This window comes from Podarcis bocagei (assembly GCF_964188305.1).
Source record: "Podarcis bocagei genome assembly, chromosome: 11".
Taxonomy (NCBI): Eukaryota; Metazoa; Chordata; class Lepidosauria; order Squamata; family Lacertidae; genus Podarcis; species Podarcis bocagei.
In genome coordinates, this window is record NC_138136.1 from 870,896 (window position 1) to 883,719 (window position 12,824).

The following is a 12,824-nucleotide window of genomic DNA, read 5'->3' on the forward strand; positions in this document are numbered from 1 at the left end:
GAGGGAGGTATCGAAGATTACACCCAAACTCTTAACGGCCGGTGCTGGCACTAATTGCACCCCCGCAAGAGATGGGAGTTGCCCCCTCAATCCCATATCGCTCCGTCCCAGCCAGAGGACCTCTGTCTTCGAAGGATTTAACTTCAACCGGCTCCCACGTAACCATCCAGCCACAGCTTCCAGACATCTGGTCAGTGTGTCTGGGGCCGAGTCAGGATGGCCATCCATCAACAGATAGAGTTGGGTGTCATCAGCATACTGATGGCAACCCAGCCCAAAACTCCGGACAAGCTGGGCGAGGGGGCGCATAAAGATGTTAAAAAGCATCGGGGAGAGAATTGCACCCTGAGGCACTCCACACACCAAGGAGTGGCGCGATGACAATTCCCCCCCAAGCGCCACCCTCTGTCCCCGACCAGAGAGAAACGAGCGCAGCCATTGAAGGACTGTGCCCTGGATCCCCACGTCGGCAAGGCGGTGGTCCAGGAGTTCGTGATCGACCATGTCAAAGGCTGCTGACAGATCTAGAAGAATCAGCAGCCCCGACCCGCCTCGATCCAGCTGCCTGCGGAGATCATCTGTTAGGGCGACCAGAGTAAAATATAATTAGAGTAAAATATAAAGGCGAGAGAAAGGAGAGAGAAAGAAAGAGGGATAGAAAAAGGGAAAGAATAGTATTAGTAATGATAAAAAAAATTTGCAGTGGTGGTCCAAGTTATAGTATGAGGTAGGTGGCCACAAAGTGTGTGTGTGGGGGGGGTACTATTGAAAGTGATTGGGGAGATATATGTGCGTAGGTCTGTGATTTTTATTATTGCTATTATTATTTGTTGGGAGAAGGAGAGGAAAGAGAGGAGGGAGGGGATGGATGGGGTAGGACATTTAAGAGGAAAAAAAGAAAGAAAAGGGAAAAAGGGAAAAGAAAGGAAAAAGGAAAATAAAAATATGAAGATGTTGAGGCGGTGGTGCCTGAAAATAGTATGTGTGTGTGTGTGTAGCTATCTATCTCAAATGTTCAAAGTAAAAAGTAAAATAAAATAAAAAATATGTAGAAAACCCCTCTGAGAGGGGGGAAATTGTGTGTGTGTGTGTGTGTGTGTGTGTGTGTGTGTGTGTCCTCTTTAAAGAGAAAAAGGCAAAGAAGGGGGGAGGGAGAGAAAAAGAAAAAAGAAAAAAGGGTGAGGAATGGGAAAATAGCAATAGCAATGACAATAATAAGGAGAAAACGTTTTGTTTTAAAAGAGGATGGTGATAGTAATAGGATGGCAGGGGGGAAGGACTCCCCCAACAAACAAACAAACAAACAAACAAACAAAAAAGGACTCAGATTTTTATGTCATTCTTTTCCCCCCTATTTAATTAAAAAAATGAGAGATAAAAAAGTGAATAGTAAAAGATAAAGATAAAGAAAAGAAAAATAAAGAAAAGAAAAAAGAACAGAAAGTCAGGGGTGAAGCGGCAATCCTAGGAAGTGGCCTTGTGTTGGTTCAGGGCTCTCTTCTGGGCGCCACCATTTTAATTCTTAACAGAAAAACGTGAGGTAAAAAAATTGGGGGGAAGGAAAAAATGTGTTATTAAGAAATATTTTTAAAAATTAAGGAAAGGGAATTAAGATTAAAAATAAAAATAACAATGATGGCTATGGCGGCAGTGGCCCTCCTCAAAAAGAGAGAGAGGGAGGAGGTTTTGAATAAAACCCAAAATTCGGGGGGGGGGGCGCTGCACTCTCTCTTCTTCCAGGTGTCCTCCTTGTGCAGCCTCCCTCTGGGCCCTGGCCTGCTCTTGGCGCACCAGCCACTGGGCAGCGGGGCTCGGGTCTGGTGGTTCATTGCCAATATCAAACATACAGAAGAACTAGATCAGTTTTGAGTGAACCAGGGACATGTTCTGGAACAATGCTGTTGATGCTTGTTTATTTCACTCCAAGCCCAAGATATTCTGAATCCTGTACCATCACCTCCATAGCTGTCTACAAATCACTTAGCCAGTCATGTGGTGCCTTCCAGCCCTATGTGCCCCAAGAGTAAAATGTGTGCCAGTGAAGTAAAAAGGTAAAGGTACCCCTGCCCGTACGGGCCAGTCGTGTCCGACTCTAGGGTTGTGTGCTCATCTTGCTCAAGAGGCCGGAGGCCAGCGCTGTCCGGAGACGCTTCCGGGTCACGTGGCCAGCGTGACGAAGCTGCTCTGGCGAGCCAGCACCAGCGCAGCGCACGGAAACGCTGTTTACCTTCCCGCTACATTTATCTACTTGCACTTAGGGGTGCTTTCAAACTGCTAGGTGGGCAGGAGCTGGGACCGAAAGACGGGAGCTCACCCCGCCGCGGGGATTTGAACCGCCGACCATGCGATCAGCAAGTCCTAGGCACTGCGGTTTTACCCACAGCGCCACCCACGTTTCTGGCTCTCCTCTCCCATGTCAACATAAGTAGAAAAAGGATTTTGAGACTTACAATTCTTGGCTAACTCTTGAGAACTTCCTGAATCACAGGGTGTGTAACACTTTATGCAAAACTCAGACAATTGTGTGTAATGGGAAGAAAATTAAAAGAAAATAAACTCAACTTATTTCAATGGGAGACTTGATTAACTCTTTGCCAATGAAATCAGTGGGGAAGTTTAATAATAATAATAATAATAATAATAATAATAATAATAATAATAATAATAATAATAATTTATTTGTACCCCGCCCATCTGGCTGGATTTCCCCAGCCACTCTGGGCAACTTCCAACAAAGATGAAAAATACACTAAAATGTCACATATTAAAAACTTCCCTGAACAGGGCTGCCTTAAGATGTCTTCTGAATGTCAGGTAGTTGTTTATCGCTTTGACATCTAATGGGAGGGTGTTCCACAGGGCGGGCGCCACTACCGAGAAGGCCCTCTGCCTGGTTCCCTGTAACTTGGCCTCTCGCAGTGAGGGAACCGCCAGAAGGCCCTCGGAGCTGGACCTCAGTGTCCGGGCAGAACGATGGGGGTGGAGACGCTCCTTCAGATATACTGGACCGAGGCCGTTTAGGTCAGCACCAACACTTTGAATTGTGCTCGGAAACGTCCTGGGCTTGGACTGGATCATTCCTGGGATATATTTGGATGTTGCAATGAAAATGTGTACCGTCTTTTTCGCACCATAGGGCGCACCGAACCATAGGGCGCACCCAGTTTTTAGGGGGGGAATTCAAAAAAAAAAATCTCTCCCCCCCGCAGCCCCCCTGCCGGAGGGGTTGCGTGCAGCTATGGAACAAGCCAAGGCAGCGAGCGGGATGGATCCCACTCACTGTTTTGGCTTCCCCTTTAGCCCCGTGCAGCCTCTCCTTGGCGGAGGGGTTGCGCGCAGCTATGGATCAAGCCAAGGCAGCGAGCGGGATGGATTCCGCTCGCTGTTTTGGCTTCCCCTTTAGCCCTGTGCAGCCTCTCCTTGGCGGAGGGGTTGCACAGGGCTTTCCTGGCTTTACTGGGAGGTGGGGGGATTCCCCCACCTCCCGCAAAACCGGCAGAAGCCGAGCGCTCTTTAAAAGGGCTGCACGGCTTCTCCTGGCTTTCCTGGGAGGTGGGGGGATTCCCTCACCTCTCGCAAAAGCCCGCAGAAGCCGCGCAATCCCTTTAAAGAGATCGCGGCTTCTCCTGGCTTTTCTGGGAGGTGGGAGAAGGGACTGATGCCGCCAGTCAGTCCCTTCTCCCTCCTGTCGAAAAGCCCGCAAGAGTGCACGGAGCTTGTGTGCGGCTCTTGGGGGCTTTTCCCGCCTGCCTCCCCCCTGCATTCGTTCCATAGGACGCACACACATTTTCCCTTGCTTTTTAGGAGTCCTATGGTGCGAAAAATACGGTAACTGCTTTTTCTCGGAGCACATTTCGACTTCTTTTAAATGATCTTCCTAACTTGAGTGGATGTAGTTACAAAACCTAATCTCACCTTTAGATTCCGCCTTTGCCTGGAAATCTCTATGGAGATTTTCCCTTTACATTCAGTTTCATAAACTTTGGAATTTAACATCTAAACGGAACCAAAATAAAAGTTTGGATCATTGCCACAAGCAGTTCAGCACAGGAAGATCAAGGAGAAGCCAGTGACCATATTGGGATGATTGCCTAAGGCTTCATAATCCATGGCTTATGAAGCTGTAGATAACCACTTGGGCCAGGCACGCCTCCTCACGTCTTTCGTCCTCTCCTCCTCTTGTGTTCTGACTTCACTGCAAATATTCTAGTTTACGTTCAGCCAGAGTTCCCTGACTCCTTCTTATTTTTGTTATTATTATGCTTTATTTACCATAGTTACATCCATACATCAAAGTCTGTAAATCAAGCTCATCAAAATAAAAAATACCAATAAAGAAATATATATCTTCATATATATTTCATTGTGGGAGTTTACTATAGATCCCCAAGCCAAACGGAGGACATAGATGATGCCTTCCTGGAACAGATGGCCAAGCATGCAAAAGGAAGGGAGATAGTAGTAATGGGGGACTTCAATTACCCGGATATTTGTTGGATGTCAAACTCAGCCAAGAGCATAAGGTCAAACAGATTCCTCACTGGCCTTGCAGACAACTTCATTGTCCAGAAAGTGGGAGAAGCAACAAGAGGAACAGCCATTTTAGATCTGGTCCTAACCAATGTTGATGACCTGGTTAGTGGGGTAGAAGTGGAAGGATCATTAGGCGCGAGTGATCATGCTCTTCTGAAGTTTACTATACAGCGGAAAGGAGCAGCCAAGCATACTAGGACTCAATTTCTTGACTTTAAGAAAGCCGACTTCATAAAACTTAGGGAAGTGCTGGGTGAGATCCCATGGACAGTAATACTAAAAGGAAAGGGAGTTCATGATGGCTGGGAGTTTGTTAAGAGGGAGATAGTAAAAGCACAACTTCAGGCAATACCAATGAGACGGAAACATGGAAGGTGCCTAAAGAAGCCAGGGTGGCTATCTAAAGAACTTTTAACTGAGTTAAGATTAAAAAAGGATGTGTACAAAAAATGGAAAAGGGGGGAAACCACCAAAGAGGAATTCAAACAAATAGCCAGCACCTGTAGACACAAAGTCAGAAAAGCTAAAGCACAGAATGAACTCAGGCTGGCTAGAGAGGTTAAAAGCAACAAAAAAGGCTTTTATGGGTATGTTCGTAGCAAAAGGAAGAACAAAGAAACAGTGGGGTCACTCAGAGGAGAAGATTGTGAAATGCAAACAAGGGACACAGAAAGGGCTGAACTCCTCAATGCCTTCTTTGCCTCAGTCTTCTCCGATAAAGAAAACAATGCCCGACCTGAAGAATTTGGAGCAAATGATTCAGCAGAGGAAACACAGCCCAGAATAACTAAGGAGATAGTACAAGAATACTTGGCTAGTTTAGATGTATTCAAGTCTCCAGGGCCAGATGAACTGCATCCAAGAGTATTAAAAGAACTGGCAGATGTGATCTCATAACCACTGGCAGTCATCTTTGAGAATTCCTGGAGAACAGGCGAAGTCCCGGCAGACTGGAGGAGGGCAAATGTTGTCCCTATTTTCAAAAAGGGGAAAAGAGAGGACCCAAATAATTACCTCCCAGTCAGTCTGACATCAATACCAGGGAAGATTCTGGAGCAGATCCTTAAGCAAACAGTCTGTGAGCACCTAGAAAGGAATGCTGTGATCACCAATAGTCAGCATGGATTTCTGAAAAATAAGTCATGTCAGACTAACCTGATCTCGTTTTTTGACAGAATTACAAGCCTGGTAGATGAAGGGAATGCAGTGGATGTAGCCTACCTTGATTTCAGCAAGGCATTTGACAAGGTGCCCCATGATATTCTTGTAAAGAAGCTGGTAAAATGCGGTCTTGACTATGCTACCACTCAGTGGATTTGTAACTGGCTGACTGACCAACCCAAAGGGTTCTCATCAATGGTTCCTCTTCATCCTGGAGAAGAGTGACTAGTGGGGTGCCACAGGGTTCTGTCTTGGGCCCGGTCTTATTCAACATCTTTATCAACGACTTGGATGATGGACTCAAGGGCATCCTGATCAAATTTGCAGATGACACCAAACTGGGAGGGGTGGCTAACACCCCAGAGGACAGGATCACACTTCAAAACGACCTTGACAGATTAGAGAACTGGGCCAAAACAAACAAGATGAATTTAAACAGGGAGAAATGTAAAGTATTGCACTTGGGCAAAAAAAAATGAGAGGCACAAATACAAGATGGGTGACACCTGGCTTGAGAGCAGTACATGTGAAAAGAATCTAGGAGTCTTGGTTGGATTGAGGGGAGGGAAAAGTGATTTAAAGGAGAACATAATGTAGACAATGGAGAATTCATGAAGGTACACAAAACTATCCACATTGGAGAACAGTATGAATGAGTCGATAGAGAGGCAACGTTGACCACAACTTGACATGAGCCAACAGTGTGACGTGGCAGCTAAAAAAGCCAATGCAATTCTGGGCTTCATCAATAGGAGTATAGCATCTAGATCAAGGGAAGTAATAGTGCCACTGTATTCTGCTCTGGTCAGACCTCACCTGGAGTACTGTGTCCAGTTCTGGGCACCATAGTTCAAGAAGGACACTGACAAACTGGAACGTGTCCAGAGGAGGGCAACCAAAATGGTCAAAGGCCTGGAAACGATGCCTTATGAGGAACGGCTAAGGGAGCTGGGCATGTTTAGCCTGGAGAAGAGGAGGTTAAGGGGTGATATGATAGCCATGTTCAAATATATAAAAGGATGTCACATAGAGGAGGGAGAAAGGTTGTTTTCTGCTGCTCCAGAGAAGCGGACACGGAGCAATGGATCCAAACTACAAGAAAGAAGATTCCACCTAAACATTAGGAAGAACTTCCTGACAGTAAGAGCTGTTTGACAGTGGAATTTGCTGCCAAGGAGTGTGGTGGAGTCTCCTCCATTGGAGGTCTTTAAGCAGAGGCTTGACAACTATATGTCAGGAGTGCTCTGATGGTGTTTCCTGCTTGGCAGGGGGTTGGACTCGATGGCCCTTGTGGTCTCTTCCAACTCTAGGATTCTATGATTCTATATATTTGACTTCCCATCCTTCTCAACATCTTTTTGCTCTGACAAACCTAAATTTATCAGCAAAATCATAATAAAATATTTGTGTGTGTGTGTGTGTGTGTGTGTGTGTGTGTAAACCCATTTAACCTTTATTTACAGAGCTTATTCAAAAGCTGCTACCGAGTTCAGATTGCAACACTTACCGTATTTTTTAAGTAACTCTTTAGAGGTTTCCAGTTATCGATTAACTCCTGTTTTTGCTTATCTTTAATCTTTCCAAGAGACTATCTAGTTTAGCGTATTCTACCAATTTTAGTAACCATTTTGATCTGATGGGGATTTTGTCACTCTTCCAATGTTTTGCTATAAGTACTCTCGTGGCGTTGGTGGCATACAGAATGATTTTCCTCATCTTCCTGGCTATATCTGGTCCTTTAATACCCAATAAAAATGATTCTGTTTTTTTGGGGGGAAGGATGCATTTAACATTATTTGAAGCTGAGTACGTATGTAAGGTTTTGATCTTTTTACAAACCGACCACATATGTAGCGTGGTTCTACCTGATTCTCCGCATCTCCAACTTGTGTTAGGGACACTTTTGTACATTTTGGAGAGTTTAGAAGGGGTTAAATATCAGCAGTATAACATCATTTGAAGGTTTTCCCTTAACGTATAGCATGCCATAAAGTTCCAATTTACTTTCCATAGGTGTTCCTATTGGCTCATCTCTATGTTGTAACCAAAGTCTTGGGCCCATGTGATCATTGCAGACTTAACTTCCTCCTCCTTGACTTCCCAATCAAGGAGGAGTCGGTATGTTTTTTTGGGGGGGGGTTTAAAAGTTTTTTTATTCAAAATTAAAACAAGACATATTATCCAAAAACATATCATCCTTGTCCCCCCCCATTTTTCCTCCCTCCCCCACCCCCACACAAAACCCACCCACCCCCGACTTCCCTCAGTTCCAGTCTTTGGACTGCTGTTTCCTGCATGTTACAAAGTTGTATAGATCCTCAAACTATTTAGCTGAATATTATCAATAAACAGTTTGTGAATGTTTATTCAAAACCTGCCAAGGAGTCCAGTTCACTTTGTTGCATCTTTAGATACTTTGTAAAGGGTTTGCATTCATCTTTAAAGTCACAGTTATCCTTGTCCCGTAGCTTATACAGTGGTACCTCGCAAGACGAATGCCTCACAAGACAAAAAACTCGCTAGACGAAAGGTTTTTCCGTTTTCGATTTGCCTCGCAAGACGAAATTTCCCTATGGGCTTGCTTCGCAAGACGAAAACGTCTCGCGGCTTTGTTTCCTTTGTCTAAAAACAAAGACATGTTTTGTTTATAAAGTTAATTTATTTTCCCTTCAATTTTTGAACTGCTCTTTACAGTATGTGTGACTTTAAAGAGCAGTTAATAAACTGTTGTTGTACCAAATTTGGCTTTGTTTCGACTTTTTTTGACCATAGGAACGCATTAATTGATTTTCAATGCATTCCTATGGGATTTCGTGCTTCGCAAGACGAAAAATTCGCTAGACGACAAAAATTGCGGAACGAATTAATTTCGTCTTGCGGGGCACCACTGTGTGTCAGTTTTGCCAGTTCTGCATAGTCCATCAATTTTTCTTGCCATGATTCTTTAGTTGGGGTTTCTTCAGTCTTCCATCCTTGTGCTACCAGAACTCTCGCGGCCATTGTCACATACGTGAAGATGTTTTTCAGCTTTTTTGGCAGGTCTTTTCCTACAATCCTCAACAAAAATACCTCAGGTTTTTAAACAAATTTTAAATGGAACATTTTCTTCAATTCATTGTATATCATTTCCCATTTTTTAAAATAATAATAATAATAATAATAATAATAATAATAATAATAATAATAATAATAATAATTTATTATTTATACCCCGCCCATCTGGCTGGGCCTCCCCAGCCACTCTGGGCGGCTTCCATAAAAGCCAAAAATACAATAAAATATCACACGTGTCAGAGCTGCTTCCAGGTCCCAGCTCACAGAGGACCACGCTAGCCGGTAGTATTGTACAACAGTCTTTATTGAGTTACAGTTTCCATTTTAAGCCACAGCGTGCAGCTCTACGTCTTAGAAGCTAGACCGGCGAAGCTCCGTCTGAGTCTCCGCCTCCTGTACACCAACTTAATACTCTAGCCTTAACCCACCTCTTCCGTCTTGCCTTTCTCCTCTGGGTCCCTCTACCCCCCGTGGTCTCTTCCTTCCTGGACTCTTCTGACGCCGACCCCCCCGACTCTGCTCCCTCTTTGCGGCGGGCTTTAGGACCTGGCTCCCTATCCGGACTGCTTACTGTGCCGCCTTCCTGTGCATTTGAACTTGGCGCGCGCGCGCAGCCTTCAACCTTCCTCTTGACCGTTTCCTCGCTCCCCGATGGAGGTGTGGCCAATCCTAACTCCTGCCTTCCCGCTTGCGGCGAGCCGCCAGCTCCCGATACTTGGGACCCCTCCCCCCTACTGTGCTCTGGTGTGGAAGCTGGTCCCGATTTCCAACTGCTGCTCTCTGAGTCTCCTCTGGTCCCTTCTTCCTGGGATGTCCCCTTAGGTGCCCCCCTTGCTCTGACCACTGGCGCCCCTTTCTGTGAATCTTCCGATTCACTGGAAAGACTCGGAGATCTCGGGCCGCTGTCATCGCTCATATTTCCTTCGGATTCCTCCCCCTCGCTCTCTGTTTCCTCCCTTTCCTGTGCCTCTGCTCCTGAACCCCTGACAACACGTTAAAAACTTCCCTGAACAGGGCTGCCTTAAGATGTCTTCTGAATGTCAGGTAGTTGTTTATTGCTTTGACATCTGCTGGAAGGGCGTTCCACAGGGCAGGCGCCACTACCGAGAAGGCCCTCTGCCTGGTTCCCTGTAGCTTTGCTTCTCGCAATGAGGGAAGCGCCCGAAGGCCCTCAGAACTGGACCTCAGTGTCCGGGCAGAATGATGGGGGTGGAGACGCTCCTTCAGGTATACTGGACCGAGGCCGTTTAGGGCTTTAAAGGTTAGCACCAACACTTTGAATTGTGCTCGGAATTGTGCTCCTATTTAGCTTAAATTCTGCCACTTCCCCAAATTTCTGAATTTTTTCTATTACTTTAGGGAGTGAAGTTTTAGGTTCTTCCACTCTTATCACTAGGTCATCTACATATGCTTTTAACTTGAATTCACTTTTCCCAGTTTTTTTACACCTGTGATCTCTTTATCTGCTCTTATGTACTTCCAGGGCCAGGATAAACAATAATGGTGATAATGGGCATCCTTGTCTCATTGCTTTTTGGATCTTACAATCATCCGTTAACACCAGATTTATAATTAGTTTGGCTTTTTCTTCTGAATAGATTGCTGTTATTCCTTTTAAAAACTTAGAACCACTTCTGATTTGTTCTAACGGCTTTGTCACAAACTTCCAAGAAACATTATCAAAGGCTTTTTCAGCATCTATAAACATCATTGCCGCTTTCTTTTCATTTTTAGCCTCCAAATATTCTATTATATTCAAAATATTCCTTATATTCTCCTTCATTTGTCTTCCTGGTAAAAACCTGGCTTGATCTTGATGTATATATTCATTTAATGTTTTTTTAATCTATTAGCTAGAATATTTGCAAACAATTTGTAATCGTTATTTAACAAGGAGATACGCCTATAATTTTTAATTTGCAGCAAATCTGTGTCTTGTTTTGGAATTACTGTTATATAGGCCTGTTTCCATGTTTCTGGGATTTCGCCTGTGTTCAATATTTCATTCATAACATCTTTCAGTGGGTTCGCTAATTGTTCATTTAATTTCTTGTAATATTTTTCTGTAAAACCATCCGGGCCTGGAGACTTGCCATTTTTAGAGCTTTTTATTGCCTCAAGTAATTCTTGCATTGTTATCTGGAAATTAAGAATGTTCCTGTGCTGGTCCCGGGGGGTAGGTTACCGTTATCGTAGTCAAGGATCAGTCCTGGGTCACTAGCCTGGAAACAGTTCACAAGGAGCGAGGCGAGGTCCGAAGCAGGAAGCCGGGCGGGGACAGGAACACTGGAAGGTTAGAAGCAGGAAGCCGGGCGGGGAACAGGAACACTGGAAGGTCAGGTCCGGGTAGGAGCAGGTACTCAACGACGACGTTGCTCCTGCAACCTGGGACCGGGCTAACTGGCCTTTATCCTCTCTGAGGCCAGGGGCGGTCCCGGCCCCCAGGAGACCCGCCTCCCCTGGCCTTAAGGCGAGCACTCCTCCTGGGAGAAACCAGCTCCCTTCGCCTCTCTGCCCTGAGCCTCTGCAGTTCAGGAGAGGCTGAAGGGTTAATGGACCCAGGAGGAGACTCACCTGTAGGCACTGAGTCCTCAATCACCTCCGGAGCCAGAGTGGAATCACCTGGTGCCTGCTCCTGAGGATCCGGCACAGGTGCAGGCGCTTCAGACTCAAGGCCCTGCCCCAGTTCAGCCGGCCCTGGAGGCGGGGATTCCTGTGCAGGCTGGGATTCCTCTGGTTCATCCTCTGAATCGGAATCCCAGGCCATCACACCACCCCCCCCAGGCCCCCCCTCAATCGAGGGCCTGGACCCGGCTTGCTTGGGTACGCCGCATGGAAATCTCGGAGGCAGGCAGGCGCGTGGACGTTGGCTGCTGGTTCCCAGGAACGGTCCTCCGGTCCATACCCCTTCCAGTCTATGAGATACTGCAGCTTTCCCTTGCGGTATCGGGAGTCCAGAATGCGTTCCATCTCGTACTCAGGCTCCCCCTGAACTAAAACTGGCTGCGGTCGGGGACGGTTCGGGTGGAACTCGTCGGGTGGGGCCACTGGACTCAGCAGGGACCTGTGGAATACCGGGTGAACCTTCAGGGTTGCAGGCAACTGGAGACGGAATGCCACAGGCGAGACCTGGTCCACGATAGGAAACGGGCCGGTGAAACGGGCGTCCAGCTTCCGGGAAGGTCGAGAGGGGTGGAGGTGGTGAGTGGAGAGCCAAACCAGGTCACCGACATGGAGTTCCGGCCCCACCTGGCGGTGGCGGTCAGCCTGGGCCTTGTACCCCTCCTTGGCCCGGCGCAGTTGCTCCATCAATAGCTGTTGCTGGGACTGGAGCTCCTGAAGCCACTCCGTCACCGCAGGGACCGCGGATGCCAGCAGCACATCCAGAAACAGCCGTGGATGATACCCGTAACTGGCCTGGAATGGGGTCTGCTGGGTGGACGCATTCACCGAAATGTTGTAGGCGAACTCCACCAATGCTAGGTGGTCAACCCAGTCATCCTGCTGGTAGCTGCAGTAACACCGAAGGTACTGCTCCAGCACTGCGTTCGCCCGTTCCGTCTGGCCAGCGGTCTGTGGGTGGTAGGCTGATGAGAGACAGACCTCTGTCCCGAGGGTCTGGTGCAACGCTCGCCAGAATCGGGATGTGAACTGAAAGCCCCGGTCGGACACCACACGCTCAGGTAGGCCATGCAGGCGGAAGACATGCTGAAGGTACAGCTGAGCGGTTTCCTTAGCTGTGGGTACAGATGGGCAGGGGGCACAGTGTACCATCTTAGTGAAATGGTCGGAGAAAACTAGAAGGCAGGTACAGCCACGAGACGGGGGTAGGTCCACTACAAAGTCCAGCGAAACCGTGTGCCAAGGACGTGGTGGGACCGGCAATGGCTGAAGTAGGCCGGGGGGTCGCCCGGTAGGGCCCTTGGCCCGCCGGCAGACATCACAACCAGCCACGTAGCGAGCCACGTCAGCCTTTAGGCGGGACCACCAAAACTCCCGGCTTACCAGATGGGTGGTCCGATACCGCCCAAAGTGCCCCGCTGCTGGGGCATCATGGGTCATCCGGAGAACCTCAG

At 47.1% G+C, this 12,824-nt stretch overlaps 1 protein-coding gene across 2 annotated transcripts in view; it reads left to right on the plus strand.

The window, feature by feature from the left end:
- PGM5 (phosphoglucomutase 5) overlaps positions 1–12,824 on the plus strand; it is a 168,434-nt gene that overhangs the window by 116,518 nt on the left and 39,092 nt on the right. The window lies entirely within an intron of this gene.